The sequence below is a fragment of the Rhinolophus sinicus genome, chromosome 1 (assembly GCF_057876585.1).
Source record: "Rhinolophus sinicus isolate RSI-liver-muscle chromosome 1, RSI-T2T, whole genome shotgun sequence".
In the NCBI taxonomy this organism is placed as follows: domain Eukaryota; kingdom Metazoa; phylum Chordata; class Mammalia; order Chiroptera; family Rhinolophidae; genus Rhinolophus; species Rhinolophus sinicus.
The window spans coordinates 106758416-106776121 of record NC_142501.1 but is presented as its reverse complement, the minus strand read 5'-3'; the positions used below and the strand labels follow the sequence as shown (position 1 = coordinate 106776121).

Genomic DNA, 17706 nt, shown 5'->3' with positions numbered 1-17706 from the left:
TCTGTTTGGAAGGACTTGATTTCTTCTACACAGTGGGGAGCCATTGAAGGTTTCTGGGCAAAGGGGGACATCACTGGAGCTGAATGATGGATAGGTTACTCTTGTAAAGAGTTTGAAGAATAAACCATAGTTAAGAGGGTCTGGAGACAGGAAGCTAAGTTTGGAGCCTTTTGCAATAGTTCCAGTAAGTGGTGATGAAATCCTCAAGCAAGGCAGTGTCAATAAGGAAGAAAGGAGGAGGCAGATTTCCTCCGGAGTCCTATGTGTATAAAGTGTATTTCATTCTTTCCTTTTGTTTGCTCTTCAACCTATAGCCCTGTTCAACTCATTCAACCCTTCAAAAATCATTATTTAAGGACTTGAATTGTAATGCATTTGCCTATCATACAGAAGGTGGGTTACAAAGCTCAGTGAATGAGCCGGAGACAGAAAGAACAGAACTGATGAGGTAAGAGCAATGACCTGAGGATAGTCCGCACTTACAGTGAATGCCAGAAGGAAGTGTGCTGACTTGGCTGGCATTTCAGCTAGAAAAATAACGAAAGAAAATAGATAACTGTGAACACACAGGCCTTTATGCTTTTGCTATGTCAGCTTCACAGTATGCTTTTAGAGGGCCGAAATCATATCATATGCTTCTTTGTGTCCTACCACAATTAGCATGCTGTAGGCATTTAAATGGTTGAATAAGAGAAAGAAAAGATTGGAATGGGGTCTGACTCTCCTTAAAGAATGGTAGGGGTGTGCTTACCTGATAATTTTTGAATTCTGGATAGGATACTAGGCTAGAGCTACTTACTCATACTCGACTATGTAAACCGACTTGATAAAGAAGTCTGATTCACAAGTTCTGGGAAGTAGAAAGAGGTGTGGCCCTATGCACTACTGTAGTGACTTCATTAAAATGATTGTTAGGACTTGTTGTATGTGTTTTTTTTGGCTACCTTAAGTTTACTTCTATTTTCATTACTTTGTCCAGTCTACTTTATATATTCATAAGCCACTAACTAACTTCAGAAAACACCTATCACATGCTAGGCTTAGCATTGTGAGAGTACCAGAGGACTGTGAAATATATTGACCACCTTCAAGGAGCTTACAATGTTATAAACAAGGAGAGACTTACTTACGCTGAATATCTGGGGAACAATGTTATGAGAGAATTATAATTGAAGTATTGAAAGATGTGATTAAGGCCTCTGGAAATGATAGGTTATTGATAGAAATCAAATGCATTATCTATAATGTACTTATGAGAGAGTCTAGCTTTGTAAAGTAACTGGCTGATTGGACTGGATGCAGTATATTGATATCCTCGTGTATTTGTATATTGAGTATTCATGTATTCATCTTTCTTTGAGGACCGTTCACAATGGAAAGACCACTAGTTTTTCAGTAAAATGACAGTAGATATTCTCAAAAACCTTACTGCTACAAAACACCCAGGAATGATGAATAAAATAGAGCAAACATCTATTAAAATCCCTAGCCAATACAATATGTGATTAACTGCGTAAAACAAAACTAATAACCATGAGTTGTGGGGTTTATAATATATGTAGAAGCAAAATATATGACAACAACGCCACAAAGGCTGGGAGGAGAGAAATGGGAGGATAGAAATGGATGTATATAGTTTACGGTTCTTATACTATCTATGTGAAGTAATATGACGTCCCTTTTTAAGGTAACCTGTACTGAGGTTAAAGATGTATACAATAAATGGTCAGATGGCTCAGTTGGTTAGAGCACGAGTTTTTTATTTTATTTTATTTTATTTTATTTTATTTTACTTTACTTTACTTTACTTTACTTTACTTTACTTTATTTTATTTTATTTTATTTTATTTTATTTTATTTTATTTTGGACTATTGGGGAACAGTGTGTTTCTTCAGGGCCTATCAGCTCCAAGTCGTTGTCCTTCAATCTAGTTGTGAAGGGCACAGCTTAGCTCCAAGTCCAGTCACTGTTTTCAATCTCAGTTGCAGGGGATGCTGCCAACCATCCCATGTGGGAATCAAACAGGCAACCCTGTTGTTCAGAGCTTGTGCTCCAACTGAGCCGTTCGGCCAACCCTAGACTGGGAGCTTAACAACAAGGACAATGACTTGGAGATGATGGGCCGAAGAAACACACTGTTCCCCAACATTCCCCAATTAAAAATTTTTAAAAAATAAAATAAAATTATTTAAAATATAAAATAAAATAAACGCTAAAGCAACCACTGAAATAATACAACAAAGAGTTGTAGTTAGTGAGCCAACAAGGGAGATGAAATGGAATCATGAAATATACTCAAATAATCTATGACATGACCATCTCCATAGAAAATCCTATGGGATCTACCAAAATGCTATTAGAAAAATTGAGTTTCACAAGGTTGCAGAATACACAATTAATTTACAAAAGCAACCCCTCCCCCTGCCAAATTAAGTACTTCATAAAAAAAATCAATAAAAACATGTTAGTTCCTTATATAGAAAATTATAAAACTTTTTGAAAGAAACATAAATAAGAAAAGAGATATACACTGTTTTCAGATAAGAAGACTCAATATCTTAAAGACGTCAATTCTCCCAAATCTATCCTTATGCTGTTAAATATCAGGACTTACTACATAATGTATGGTGTAGAAATAGAAAAATAAATCAGTGAAATAAAATGGCCTAAAAAGAGATGAAACATGGAAATTCAATTTGTGATAGAGCCGAAAAAGATGGACTGTTTATAGTAAATCTTAATAATTGGCTATGTTTGTTTTTAAAAATGAAATTGAATCCTTACTTCACACCATACACAAAAATCAATTGCAGACTTACATTTGAAAGGCAACAATATAAAACTCTTAGAAGAAATGTAGAAGAATCTCTTTAGAACCTTAAATTAGGAAGGAGTTCTTCAGTAAGACTCCTAAACTCTAATCTTAAGTGGAAAACACTCATAAATTTCATTACATTGAAATTTAAAACTTCTGTTCATCCAAATGCACCAAAAAGAAAATAAAGACAAGCCACAACTTGGGACAAGATATTTGTAACTTATCTAAATAAAAGGAATTTGTATCAAGAATATACACACCAAAAAAACACACACATGTAATATTCAAAAAGCAAAGGACAGCTCTCTTTTTGCTGCATCGACTGCGAGGATGAAGACCATTCTCAGCAATCAGACCGCGGACATTCCCGAAAACGTGGGCATCACTCTGCAGGGACCACAGTTATTGTGAAGGGACCCAGAGGTACCCTGTGAAGGGACTTCAGTCACATCAATGCAGAACTCAGTCTCCTTGGAAAGAAAAAGAAGAGGCTCCGGGCTGACAAATCATGAGGTAATAGAAAGGAACTGGCTACTATTTGCACAATCTGTGGTCACGTACAGAACGCGATCAAGGGTGTTACCCTGGGAGTCCATTATGAGATGAGGTCTGTGTGTGCTCACTTCCCCATCAACATTGTCATTCAGGAGAACGGTTCTCTTGTCAAAATCCGAATTTTTTTGTGTGAAAAATACATCCTCAGGGTTCGACTGAGGTCAGGTATTGCTTGTTCAGTATCTCAAGCCCAGAAAGATGAGTTAATTCTTGAAGGAAATGATAGTTGAACTTGTATCAAATTCAGCTGCTTTGATTCAACAAGCCACAACAGTTAAAAACAAGAACATCAGAAAATTTTTGAATGGCATTTGTTTCTGAAAAAGAAACAGTTCAGCAGGCTGATGAATAAGATTTAAGTTGTCCAGCTACAGAAACACCAAGATGCCGAGTGAGTCCTCAGACTTATTTGTGATATTTTAAAGATGCAATAAAAGTTATGTATTGATTCGGGGATGGGGAAGCAAAGGACAACCTACTAGTAATACTGGCAAAACTCACTAAGTTTTACTAAGAAAAATAAGTGGTTCATAAACACATGAAAAGCTTCTTACCCACATTAATAACAGGGAAAGTTAATTAAGTACCAAGAGATACTGTGCGGACAGAGCCAGGAGTGCAGTTTCCAGGCTCCCGGCCTCACGTGGAAAGGTGCTGACTCAGGTAGTAAATGGCCGTCAACTGTGATTGGATGGCCATCAGCTGTGGCTAGTTGGCTGTCAGCTGTAATCAGTGAGCCATTGGCCACTAATATAACTGCCGTGGCTACATTAGCAGAAAATGGGGGCTAGCAAGAAGATGGTGGCTGAGCTAGCAAGCGTGGATTGCAGTTAGCACGGCGGATTGCACCTAACAAGGGGTCGGTTGGCAGGCAGAAAAGCTGACAGCAGGTCGCACGTCGTGTGAATCCAGCCTCCAGTGAGACTATAGTGGTATGACTCCCCTACCTATGGCTCCATGGGTGTTCCTTTTTGGCCTCACCATATCCTGCGTTCTTATGTGGGGAGCGGGAGCTAAGACCCCGCAGTCCGCCCCACACGACACATGGCGCAGCGAGCAGGGTCCCCCGTGTGACACCCTGCATGACAAATGGCGCAGGCCACCCCACACGACAGGTTGGTTGGCAGAGAAGCAGACAGCAGGCTGTGGATCATGTGGCTCCTGCTTTCTGTGTCTCCAACCCAACCACCAGCGAGACTATAGCGGTATGACTCCCCTATCTATGGCTCCGTGGGTGTCCCTCTTTGGCCTCACCATGTCCTACGTTCTTATGTGGGGAGTGGGAGCTGAGATCCTGCCAGATGCCCTGCATGACAGATACCATGTCATATTCACCAGTTTGACAAAAATTAATCAGACAAGTGTTAGTGAAGATTTGGAACAAGAACTCACCTACTGCTGGTGGAAGTGTAACTCGGTACAGTCTCTTTGAAAAACAATTTGTTATTATCTAGTTAAATTGATAATGTGCATGTACTATGTCCCAGCAATGCCACTGATAAGAAAATACCATAAAGAAACTCTTTCCCATGTACATCAAGAGACATATACAAGAATATTCACTACATTATTATTTGTAAGAGCAAAAACACTGGAAATGATCCAAATAGAAAACAACCGTAAAATGGATAAATTGTGGCATACCCATATACTAGAATAATTTAATAACAAAAGTGGATGAACTACAGCAATATGCATCAACATAAGTGAAAAACATAATTTTGTGTGAGAGAAGCACAGTAAAGAATATGTGCAATATGATTAAACTTACAAAAATTCAAACACATAACAACTAGGCAGTACATTTGGGAATACTTATGTCGTAAAGCCATAAATAAAAACAAAGGAATGAGGGTGACAAACAGCAGTATGGCGTTCCTCTCTTGGGGAGATAAAGTTGGGAGGCGGAGCTGAGGAGGGCATCCAAGTAGCCTCTCAGTTACTGGTAATATTCTGATTCTTAAGCTGATTGGTACGTACATGAGTCTTCATTTAATGATTAATCCTTAAATTCCACCGAAACATTTTATATACTTTTGTATGTATGATTTTCACAATAAAAATCATTTTAAGAATGTACAGAAGATGAAGATAGAGGAAGGTACTCTGAGGCAGCTATCCTGATTCAAATATAAATTCTGACTGATTATTCATCAACAATAGATAGATACGCATGTAATCAACTGCAAATAAGCAACATTCAAGTACGTATTCAAAAATTAATAGAGAAGCTAAACATCCAATTATAGCCAAATAGAGAAATTAGTGAACTAGAAGATAGTTCTGAAGAAATTATCCAGGGTATAGCACCGACAAACAGATGGTGAGCAGATGACTTTGAAAAATATGAAGGATAGAGCTAAAGACTGAATAGAGCCACATCTTCATGCGATGGTATTTGGGGGTGGGGCCTTTGGGAGGTAATTAAGTTTAGATGAGGTCACCGATCAAGGATCTGTGCTGTGATCACTGACTGTTACTTCTGATTACAGAGGTGCTGCCAAAGAGGTGGACAGTCAGTGTGTTTGCACCTCTCTCTATAACTGCAAGCCCCTTCCAGACCAGCTGAAATGGCTTCCAGGGAATGCAAAAGGCCAACACCCTTTTTTCCCTCTTCATTTTTCTCTTTTTCCTCTTTTGGGAGCCAGACCTTAACAACTAGGACATTCCAAAACAAACAAATAGACAGGAAAAATTAGAAAGTGACTGTGCAATCCCAGGGAAAAGTTCAGAAAAGACCTGAGAGGACAAGTTTACACCTCTGGCTGACCCTTAGCACAGAGAGATCCTACAAGAATTTTTTTTAAATTACAAAAAACAGTAAAACCTGGGGTAGGTGGCTGTCATGTGGGAGACCCAGCTCGCTGCGCCACCTGTTGTGTGAGGCGGCCTGCGGGCTCTCTAGTCCTGCTCCCCACATAAGAACGCAGGATGTGGCTGGGCCAAAAAGGAACACCCACGAGCCATAGGTAGGGGAGTCATACCACTATAGTCTCACTGGAGGCTGGAGTCACACGATCCTCAACCTGCTGTCGGCTTTTCTGCCTGCCAACCAACCGACTGACTGACTTACTGACTCTTCAACCAGTGCAGCCCCAGCAGTGATATCAGCTGACAGCCAATTAGCCACAGTTGATGGCCATCTAATAACTGAGCCAGCACCTTTCCACGTGAGGCCGAGAGCCTGGAAACTGCTCTTTGGGACTCTGTCCCCACAGTGGCAAACCTGATTTCCAGAGTTACCACATTATTAGATTCAAATATCTAGTTTTCAAAAACAAAAAAAATCACAAGTTATAGAAAGAAACAGGAAAGTTTGACCCATTCGAAAGAAAAAAATCAATAGAAGTTATCATTTAAAAAAAAGACCTGATAGCAGATATACTAGACAAAGACTTTGCAACAACTGTCTTAAACAAATAAAGATGTGGCAAAAGTCAAGTCAGCAACCTAACTTTATACCTCGAGAAACTAGAAAAACAACACACTAGGCCCAAAGCTAGCCGATAAAGAAAATAATAAACATTAGAGCATAAATAAACAAAATAAAGACTAGAAAAACAATAGAAAAAATCAATGAAACTAAAAGTTGGTTCTTTGAAAAGATCAACAAATTGACTAACATTTAACTAGATGGACTAAGAAAAAAGAGAGAAGACTCAAATTACTAAAATCAGAAATGAAAGTGGGGGCTTTACTACCAATTCTACAGAAATAAAAAGCACTATAAGAGAGTACTGTGAGCAATTGTATGTCAACATATTGGATAATCTAGATGAAATGGACCAAGTCTTAGAAACACAAACCCTACCACTACTAAATCATGAAGAAATAGAACATATGAATAGCCCTATAACGAGTAAGGAGATTGATCAGTAATCAAGATCTTCTGACAAAGAAAAGCCCTGGACCTAATAGCTTCACTTTTGAATTCTACTAAACACTTAAAAAAGACCCTATACCAATCCTTCTCTAACTTTCCCCAAAAATCGAAGAGGAGGGAACACTTCCTAACTCATCCTATGAGGCCAACATTACCCTGATACCAAAGCCAGACAAAGAAACTATTAAATAAGAAAACCACAGACCAATATCCCTTATGAACATCTATGCATAAATACTTAACAAAATACTAGCAAACTGAATTCAGCAGCACGTTAAAAGGATTATATACAATGACCAAGAGGAATTTTTTCCTGGAATGCAGGATGGTTCAACAACTGATCAATGTATTATAATACATCATATTAATAGAATAAAGGGGGGGGGGAACCCTCAGGATTATCTCAATTGATGCTGAAAAAGCATCTGACAAAATTCAACTCCCATTCATAATAAAAACACTAAAAACACTAGGAATAGATGGCAACTACCTCAACATGATAAAAGCCACTTATGAAAACCCACAGTGAACCTCATACTCAGTGATAAAAGACTGAACACTTTTCCTCTAAGATCAGGAACAAGGCAAGGATGCCTGCGTGCACTACTTCTATTCAACATTGTAGTGGAAATTCTAGCCAGAACAATTAGGCAAGGAAAATAAATAAAAAGTATACAAATTGGAAAGGAAGAAATAAAATGATCTCTGTTTGCAGAGGATATGATCTTACATGTAGAAAACGCTAAACATTCCACAAAAAAACTGTTAGAACTAATAAATGAATTCAGCAAAGTAGCAGAGTGCAAAGTCATCACAGAAAAATCAATTGCATTTCTATACACTAATGAACAACCCGAAAAGGAAATTACAAAAACAATTCCATTTTCAATAGCATCAAAAAGAATAAAATACTTAGGAATAAACTTAACCAAGGAGGTGAAAGACTTGTACAATGAAAAGTACAAAACGCTGCTGAAAGAAATTAAAAAAGACATAAGTAAATGGAAACACATTCCATGTTCATAGATTGGGAGACTTAATACTGATAAAATGTTGGTACTACCCAAACAATCTATAGATTCTATGCACTCTCTATCAAAATCCCAATAATATCTTTCTACAGAAATAGAAAAACCCATCCTAAAATTCATATGGAATCTCCAACAGCCAAAACAATATTGAAAAAGAAAAAGAAAACTGGAAGACTCACACTTCCTGATTTCAAAACTTACTATAAAGCTACAGTAATCAAAACTGTGTGGTATTGGCATAAGGACAGACATATAGAATAGAATAGAGCCAATGGAATAGAATCATAGATAGCACAGAAATAAACCACCACATATGTGGCCAAATTATTTTTGACAAGGGTGCCAAGACCATTCAATTGGGAAAGGACAGTCTTTTCAACCAGTGGTGCTGGGAAAACTGAACATCCACCTGTAAAAGAATGAAGCTGGAACCTTACCTTACACCATATACAAAAATTGACTCAAAATAAATCAAAGACCTAAAATAATAAAACTTAGAAGAAAGCATAATTCTTTTGTTAGTGTTTTGTTTTATATTCCACATACGAGTGAAATCATGATTTTTGTCCTTTTCCATCTGACTTATTTCACTTAGCATAATACTCTCAAGATCCATCCATGTTGTTGCAAATGGCATTATTTCATTCTTTTATGGATGAGTAGTATTCCATTTTGTGTGTGTGTGCGTGTGTGTGTATGTGTGTACCACATCTTCTTTATAACAAAACAAAACAAAAACAAACTCATACATACAGACAACAGAATGGAGGTTACCAGAAGAAAAAAGGGGTCAGGGAGAGGACAAATTGGGTAAATGAGGTCAAATATAAGGTAATGGAAGGAAAGTAGACTTTTCCTGGTGAGCACATAATAGAGTATACAGGTATCAAATTATAATGTTGTACACCTGAAATTTATATAATGTTATGAACCGATTAATGAAAAAATTAAATGATGTTATATACATGTAAAAAAAGAAGAAAACATAGGAAAGAAATCTTCATGACCCTGGGTTTGGCAATGATTTCTTGGATATGACACCAAAGGCACACGTAACAAAAGAAAAAATAGACATGTTGGATTTTGTGAAAATGTTGAACATCAAAAGGCCCTATCAACAGAGTAAAAATCAACCTACAGAATGGGAGGAAAGTATATGCAAATCATTATACCTGATAAGGGATTAAAATCCTGAATGTATAGAGAACTCCTAACACTCAACAACAATAAAACAAACAACTTCATTCAAAAATGGGCAAAGAACTTGAATAGACATTTCTCCAAAGATATAAAAATGGCCAATAGCACATGAAATCATTCTCAACATCATTAATCATTATGGAAACGCAAATCAAAACTTCAGTGATACACACCTTGTACCCATTAGGATGACTCCTATAAAAAAAATGTTGGCAAGGATGTAGAGAATTGGAACCCTTGTACACTGCTGGTGGGAATGTAAAATGATACAGCTGCTGTGGAGAACAGTGTGGAGGTTCTTCAAAAAATAAAAAAATAGAATTACCATATGATCCAGCAATTCCACTTCTGGGTATATACCGACAAGATTTGAAAGCAGGGTTTCCAAGAGCTATTTGCATACGTATATTTGTTCATAGCAGCATTATTCACAATAGCTACAATGTGGAAGCAAACTACTCATCAACAGGTGAATGGATAATCAAAATGTGGTCTATACATACAATGGAATATTATTCAGCCTTAACAATGGATGCAATTTTACAATATGCTGCAGTAGGGACTATGCTAAGGATATTATGCTAAGTGGAAATAAGGTTTGAGCAAGGTGTCTTTGCAATACTGTGTGTGTGGTGTTTCGGTTGAAGTAAGGATTCTTAGACCCTTTCTCCCTTCTGAGGCTTTAGCATAACTCATGGTGGGAGCCATCAGTCCTCCAAAGGCTGAGAGCTCTGTGATCTCACAAGTTCCTCCAGGCCCAACACAATGATGCTATCAGCTCCAAAGAGCAGACTTAGCATATGGAAGAAAAGGGCCAGATGAGGGAAAACCAGTTAAATACATTTATACCAACTAAATCCAGTCTTTGCCCAGCCTGTTCCCCTGGGGACCTCATGTCTGCCATGTTCCCTGGAATCATTAATCTGTGGCTGGATGGCAGTCACCGATCCGTGGCACTCACCAATGACATACTATTACCCCAGAGGTCTAAAGGTCCAAGGTTCCCTCAGAAGGAAGGAACATTTTATCACAGAGCAGAGTCTAGTATTTTTATGGGACTCTCTATTCTTGCTACGGTCGAATTTCCAGAGTTGAGTTTAATGGTCATTTCGCCCGACTCTACCCCAACCCTCTATCTCTTAGTATTTTCCCAGCTATGTCAAAGTATAGCGAAGCATCACAGATGCAGATTTAAGATTTTGGTAGCACAACGCTAAACCCATGGTACTGCCAAGCTAAACACACACAGAAAGAGAGGGAGGGTGAGAGAGAGAGAGAGCGAGAGAGATTTGAGATGGAGAAGGGGACGTTAGATTAAATTAAAATGTATTAGAAAAGAAATTGAGAAGAGCACCTCCAGAGGAAGCTGTAAAAGAAATCCTCACTGACGGAATCAATGCCATGACCTGAGAAAGGTAAGAACAAGGGGTTACCCTGAGTCCTACTGACTCAGGAACTCTGGGGGGAGGATGAAGCACCGTGACAAACCCCACTGTGTGCTCACTGACACCGAGGCCCGCGGTGCAGATAAAAAGGCAGTTAGGGGCGGAGTTCATGGAGGGGAGCAGGGGCTCCGATGGGACAATGGTGAGTGTCACAGCAAACCAAAGCTACAATCAAACACCAGGTGGGGAAAGAGTGGAAACACCACTATTGGGCCTTGGAAATGAAAGAAGACGCTCTAAAAGGTATCAAGAGTGGACAAGGGAAGAGGAAAAGTTAGCACTGTGAAAACCACAGTTACGGAAATTAAAGAATATTTTCCTGACCCAAAGAGAATCTTGGCCTGAGTTTACAAGGGTTCTTAGAATTTCCTTCAATAGAAATCTTAAAAAAAAAAAGGGCCCCAAGTGCCACTCATCAAGTGGTTTTTATTTGGATACTAAATTTGCTTATTTTTTAACTTATTCTGACATAACTTCAAACTTACAGTAACGTTGCAATAGTACAAACACCTTCCCAATATGCCTTTACCTAGATTCACCAAGTGTTTACATTTTGCCCCATTTGCTTTATCATTCCTCCCCTCTACCCGCATATATTTATTAAACATATGCATTTTCTTCTAAAGCATTTAAAAGTAATTTGGAGACAGGATGCCTCTTTATGCCTAAATACCTCAGTATTTATCTCCTAAAAATAACATTCTCTTACATACCTTCCTAAAAAACAACTCTAATATAATCACAGAACAATTGTCAAAATCAGGAAATTCAACCTTGACACAATCTTATCTAACTCTCAGTCCATATTCAAGTTTTGTCAATCGTCCCAATAATGTCCTTTTTAGCTATTTCCTCCCTAATTCTGGATATAATCCAGGACCACATGTTGCATATTATGTTATATAAGACCCAGTCTTATAGTAAAATGAGACCGGGTCTTATATTAATTTTTGCTCCAAAAGATGCATTAGAGCTGATTGTCGGGCTAGGTCTTATTTTCGGGGAAACACGGTATTTATTTATATTGCAAACTTAATGGAGTTTTGTTTTATTTTGTTCTATAATCTGTTACTATCTTTGTTTTGATACTCAAATTGCCCCAGATTTGGCCAGTGAGAGCCGTTTCAACCTGGCCACTGTATCCTTTTGACATGTTTGCATCATTCTCTGAGCACTTCCTGACTTTCTGGTATGAGACAGCCCATGCTGATCCTGTGCTTTCCGTGTCTTAGGCCTGGAATCAGCCTTTTCTCCAAGCAGCCACGGTTTCTTTTTGTAGAGACTAAGATCTGGATACCAAGTATATTTGCTGCTAATGTTGCTTCTAGGTACTATCAGAGGACAGAGCTAGCACACACACATGTACATACTTGCCCGTACACACTCAAATGTACACACACATGTACACGCACACACTGATTACATACTGATACCTCCAACCTCGATTCTATGCCAACACCGTAGGGTACATTCTAGTTGTCCCCTCCCCCTTTCGCAGTTATAACTTTCTCCAACAGTGAGAAACCTGGACTGGACTTGTTTTACTCATTGACGATGACTGGTTCCTACAGATTATCAAGAAGAAAAGGAGAGTTGACAGTGACTTTTAGACCTTTGCCCTCAGATGTAACAGCAGAGGTGGGCTTGGCAGGAAAATCTACAGACGCTATAAGCAATCACTATTGACTCAGTATCTGGCCCAGCTTGCTTTTGCTTTTAAAACAGTGGTTCTCAACTGTGTGCATAGCACATTGTCTGTGAACCCTTTCCCATTCAGTGCGTAAATTTCATTGTGGCTATAACTGAATAGACCTCTAGTAACGATGCTTGGCAGAAGGGATGTTGAGCTGAAAAAGGTACTGTAAGGTTAAGAGGAATAAGCTAAGCCACCCTCAAAGAAGACTGCATATTTATTGAAAGCTGTTAGAACTCTGGGTTCTTACAGACTCAATAAACTGTCCCACTCACACAGGACCAGTTCTGAAGGATGCCACAGGAGTCACATGTCAGCACCCACGCCCTCCTACTACAGCAGGGATTCCTTACACCTCTTGCTGACATGGCTGCCGTTACCTTGACTTTTTCAATTCCTTCAAGTGACAGGGCACACAGGTTTTATTTCAAAGTGTGCTACAAACCCTAAGAGCGGAAAACCACTATCCTAAATTCAGGAGACAATCTCAAGACTTAGAAGAGATAGAACAATTTGCTGACAAAAATCCTCAATTTGAAAACCACACAGAAAACAGTGAAGACTGAAAAAAAGGCAACTGAGAAAAGATCAGATGATTTAGAACATTATATGAAATTCAAATCAGTTAATAAAATTGAGCTTGAGGACTATCCAGTGAATAACAATGTTTTGGAAGGGATTCAGGCAAACGAGGTACAACCCAAATACTGGATGCGAGAGAGAGCGAGGCCGGTAAAGGAAGTGCACTACATAAACAGCTAGAGTTCTTCCGTGTAATAACTTTGTTCACAGATATTAGCAGGAAATAGTTTCTTTTTAGAAAGTTAGTAAATTAAAATAATGATTATCTTATGATCTCACTGAAAAGGAAATGTAATGTTTGAGTCCACTATAGAAGCCACGTAAGTGAAAAGAGAGCATTGAGACTATCAGTATGGAGTGATAAAGGATGGCATAGGTGTGTGTGTGTGTGTGTGTGTGTTTGTAATATTAGATGTCAATGGGACTTTAAAAGAAGAGTCAGTGGTTGGAATAAAAACAAAAATCGAACAATCCATTTTCTCTCTATTTATTTATTTATTTATTTATTTATTTATTTATTTATTTATTTATTTAAATTTATTGGGGTGACAATGGTCAGTCAAATTACATAGGTTTCAAGTGTACAATTCTGTATTACATCATCTATCTAGAACTTTGTGTGTTCACCACCCAGAGTCAGTTCTCCTTCCATCATCTTATATTTGATCCTGTTTACCCTCATCCCCCCTTACCCTCTGGTAACCACTAAACTGTTGTCTGTGTCTATGAGTTTTTGTTTCTTTGTCTTGTTCCTTTGTTGCCTTCAGTTTTATATCTCACATATGAGTGAAGTCATATGGTTCTCGACTTTTTCTTTCTGACTTATTTCGTTCAGCATAATAATCTCAAGATCCATCCATGTTGTAATAAATGGCAGTATTTCACCTTTTCTTATGGCAGAGTAGTATTCCGTTATGTATATATACCACATCTTCTTTATCCAATCATCTATCAAAGGACACTTTGGTTGTTTCCTTGTCTTGGCCACCATAAATAATGCTACAATGAATATCAGAGTACATATATCTTTACAGATAAATGTTTTCAGATTTTTGGGGTAGATACCCAGGAGAAGGATTGCTGAGTCATATGGTAATTCTATTAATTTTCTGAGGAACCTCCATTTTCTCTCTTGAGACTAGGAAGAGCAAGTGAAGCCTGGAGTGACTGATCCACCAGGCTACCTTAGCTCGGGTGGGCTCAGGTATGGGATATGCTGAAACCATGGTGACAGAGCCTGAAGGGGAGGGCTTCCTGAAGTAGGAGCGGGGAGTCTGACAGCTGACCCACCAGTGAGCTGGCCTGTCTGAAGGCTGCCAGGCACTTTATAGTACATTGTCCTAAGCACATTCTAAATTCTGAGATGGCTCCCTCTGATTCTGATGTCTGGAGAGGGCCACCTGACCAGTGGGACATGGCATAAGGAGTCCAGAAGGTGGCGATCCTGGGAGTGAAATGCATAAGTGTCCTAGTGATTCTGACAGTCAATCTCTGACAACCAAACCTAGCCATCAGGTGGAGAGTATTGGAGAGAATCTTTGTTTTTCTTTCTGAGCCATGTGTTAAGGACGGATAACGAGAATTTCAAAAGACTGGACAGAGAGCAGTGAGAGGCCAAGACAGGGAGGTGAGACGAGTGGCGATAGGGAACCAGCTGTGAAAGTGCCTACACAGCGGGCCCCCAAGGAAGACAATCCGGCCAGGCTCTTGGGAGATTTGGCCACGCATCATCTGGAGCCCATAGTGGGAAGAAGAAAGAAAAAATATCACACACGGGTGTGTAAAGTGTGCGCATCAAAAAAAGTGAGAAGTAAAACTCGGTACATATGCAATTTTTGCCGTGTCCCACTGCACAAAGGAAGCTGCTTTCTGCAGTATCACACCAGGAGGGATTACTAACATCATAGGTGAGTAAATCCTAAAAAATTCCATAGAAAAATAATAAATGACATAGAAGCATTTATGCTTTAAAGAGAAGAGTGCATTTTAAAGTAATTTCTTTTAAAAACCTGCCGGAACAGAGGGGTATGAGGGATTTAAACCCCGCCATATGCAACGTGTTAATCTCTGGAGGAAAAGGTGGGCAAGACCTGGGCAGAGGGCCAGGGCCCTAGTCCAGAAAACTAGGGTTTCTAGGCAGAGGCACGCCAATCCACAGGAGCAGGTGAGAAGAGAGGAGAAAGCTGCTCCGTGGGGCCCATGGCTAATCAAAGCTGACCCCAGTTCGTGCCCAATCCAAAGAAGGTTCAGATTGCTGGAAAGCAGGCACAGATTCCACTGGGACACATCAAACAAGATTGGCTAATGTGAAGGATACAGAACTGAATCAGCATCGTCTAAACCCTGGGTGAAGATCAGAGACATTTTCCAGAATGGATGGATGGAGATTTGTGTTCCAGAATCCTCATTGCGACGTTCAGAACTGTGGAAGATGGTCACATTTTCTAGACTCTGTCCCCCTCCAGGCCTAGCACACAGTCTAATCTGGATAGGTGACCGAACTCACCTCATCCATTTGAGTGTTCACCATACTCTCAGGTAGCTCAACCATCCAGACTTCCAGACTAGATTGGCCTGATCCTGGCACATTCCTAAACTCACATATGAAAATGGAGAACTTTACTAGGTGTCATGCTAACCAGCTGTCAGAGCAGCTCTGGGCTTACCCTGCAGATCTGCTGAGCGTCTGTCTATAGAGAGAGGCCGCAGAAATAAAGAGACGGTACATGACCGGGCAAGCCCCAGCACCTTGGTTTTAGCCATTAAGTTTCAAACCAAAGAACATCTTGGGGTCTGAATCTTGCTCAAATGTTTCAACTTCTAATTAGAAGGAGAGGGGAATTTTTAACAGTTTTACAGGTTAAAAAACAAACAAACTTTAATCATTCTAGCTCTGGCTCTTATCTTCTTTTGGTAACATTTTCTGATAAAACATCTTTCGATCCACATGCACTTTGTCACATCCAAAGTCTGCTGGGAGGACTTTGCATCTTGTCCTCCAAAAAGATGTCCAGAATCCTCCCACGTGGCCTTATAAGCCTTCTCATCCTTGATTTTACCCCAAGCTGCCCAGAAAAGGGCGAATATTCCTAATTCTAGGATCTCTTGCATTTCTCACATTCACGTAGCAGGAGATGTATTACAGTACACACCAAATGCCCACCTGTGGCGTGATTTAGCCCTTTCTTGCCCTAGGCTCAACCAAGGTTTCTGACTTCCTGCAGTAGAGTACTTTAAACTACTTTTTTATTATGAAGTGTTTCATACATGTGAAACAGTATGTAACATATATGCACGACTGATATTCTGCCAATCATCATGGTGTGGTTGTTCATCCGTGGCCAGTGGTTGCCCTGCCTGGTCCTGGTTAATACCAGTAGCTATTCCGACTGGTGGGCACCTGAGAGGCACTGGTTGATAAATATTTTTATTTTCACCCCAGCAAATATGTAATATATGAAAAAAGAATAATAAACACCCATGTATATACCCACTTAAGAAACAGAGCACTACAAAATCTTCCAAAGGCATCTTTAACAGGTAAAACATAGGCAGTGTTAAAAATTCAACAAGTATGAAAAGGCATTCAGTGAAGTCTGCCATCCTCTCCCGGGCTAATAATAGTTTCCTGTGTATCCTTTCAAAGAGTTTACGTCTAGACAAAAAAATGTGTACAGGTATTGTTTCTTTTTTCACTGATGGTGGCAGGTTCTGACCCTTTTCTTCTTAGCCCAACAGTGTATCTTAGGATCTTTCCACTTCGGTGCATGAAGCGCTTTCTTCGTCTACTGTTAAGAGCTGGGTCGTACTTCTTCATTGTGCAGCTGTTCTGTAATTTACCTTGTGTCCTACTGATGACATACGGGGTGATTTACAGGTACTGGCTATTATAATCAGTAACTTTATACACACTCACAGATCTGCCAGTACACCTGTAAAGTAAACTCTTAGAAGTGGAATTGCTGGGTGAAAGGGGATGTGTATAAGTGTTCTGCAGATATATCTACAAGATAAATTCCTAGGAATAGAATTGTGGGGTCAAAGGGCATGTGTATTTAGATTGCAGATATGCCCTCACTAAGTTCTGTATGAACTATCTGAAAGTAACACAGTGTATTAATCGACATTTGGTTCTTTTCCAATTTGGGAGCTGAACCTGCTACCTTACGTAGTTTTATTTTACGCTTCCTTCATTGTAAATGAGGCTGAATATGTATCTTTGTATATATTTAAGAGCCATCTGTATTTCCTTTTCTGGAAACCACCTGTTGATATCCTTTTCCTGTAATTCCATGGGATTGGTAGAATTTTTATTGATTTTTTCAGGAGCTCTTAATATATGAGAGAGATTAGCCCTATGTGATATGAGATGCATTTTTTTTCCCACTTTGTCATTTGCCTCTTGACTTATGGTGGATTTTGCCCATGGAAAGGCCTTTATTTTTGCTTGGGTTGTATTACCTTAAGAACTGCCAGTTCTATGCTGACTACCTGGGCA

The 17706-nt window shown here is 39.2% G+C and overlaps 1 protein-coding gene and 1 pseudogene across 3 annotated transcripts in view; both read left to right on the top strand.

Annotated features, from left to right (window-relative positions):
* The window catches only part of IL15RA (interleukin 15 receptor subunit alpha), a 54911-nt gene that overhangs the window by 10429 nt on the left and 26776 nt on the right, over positions 1-17706 (top strand). The window lies entirely within an intron of this gene.
* Positions 1908-6314, top strand: LOC148759178 (large ribosomal subunit protein uL6 pseudogene; annotated as a pseudogene).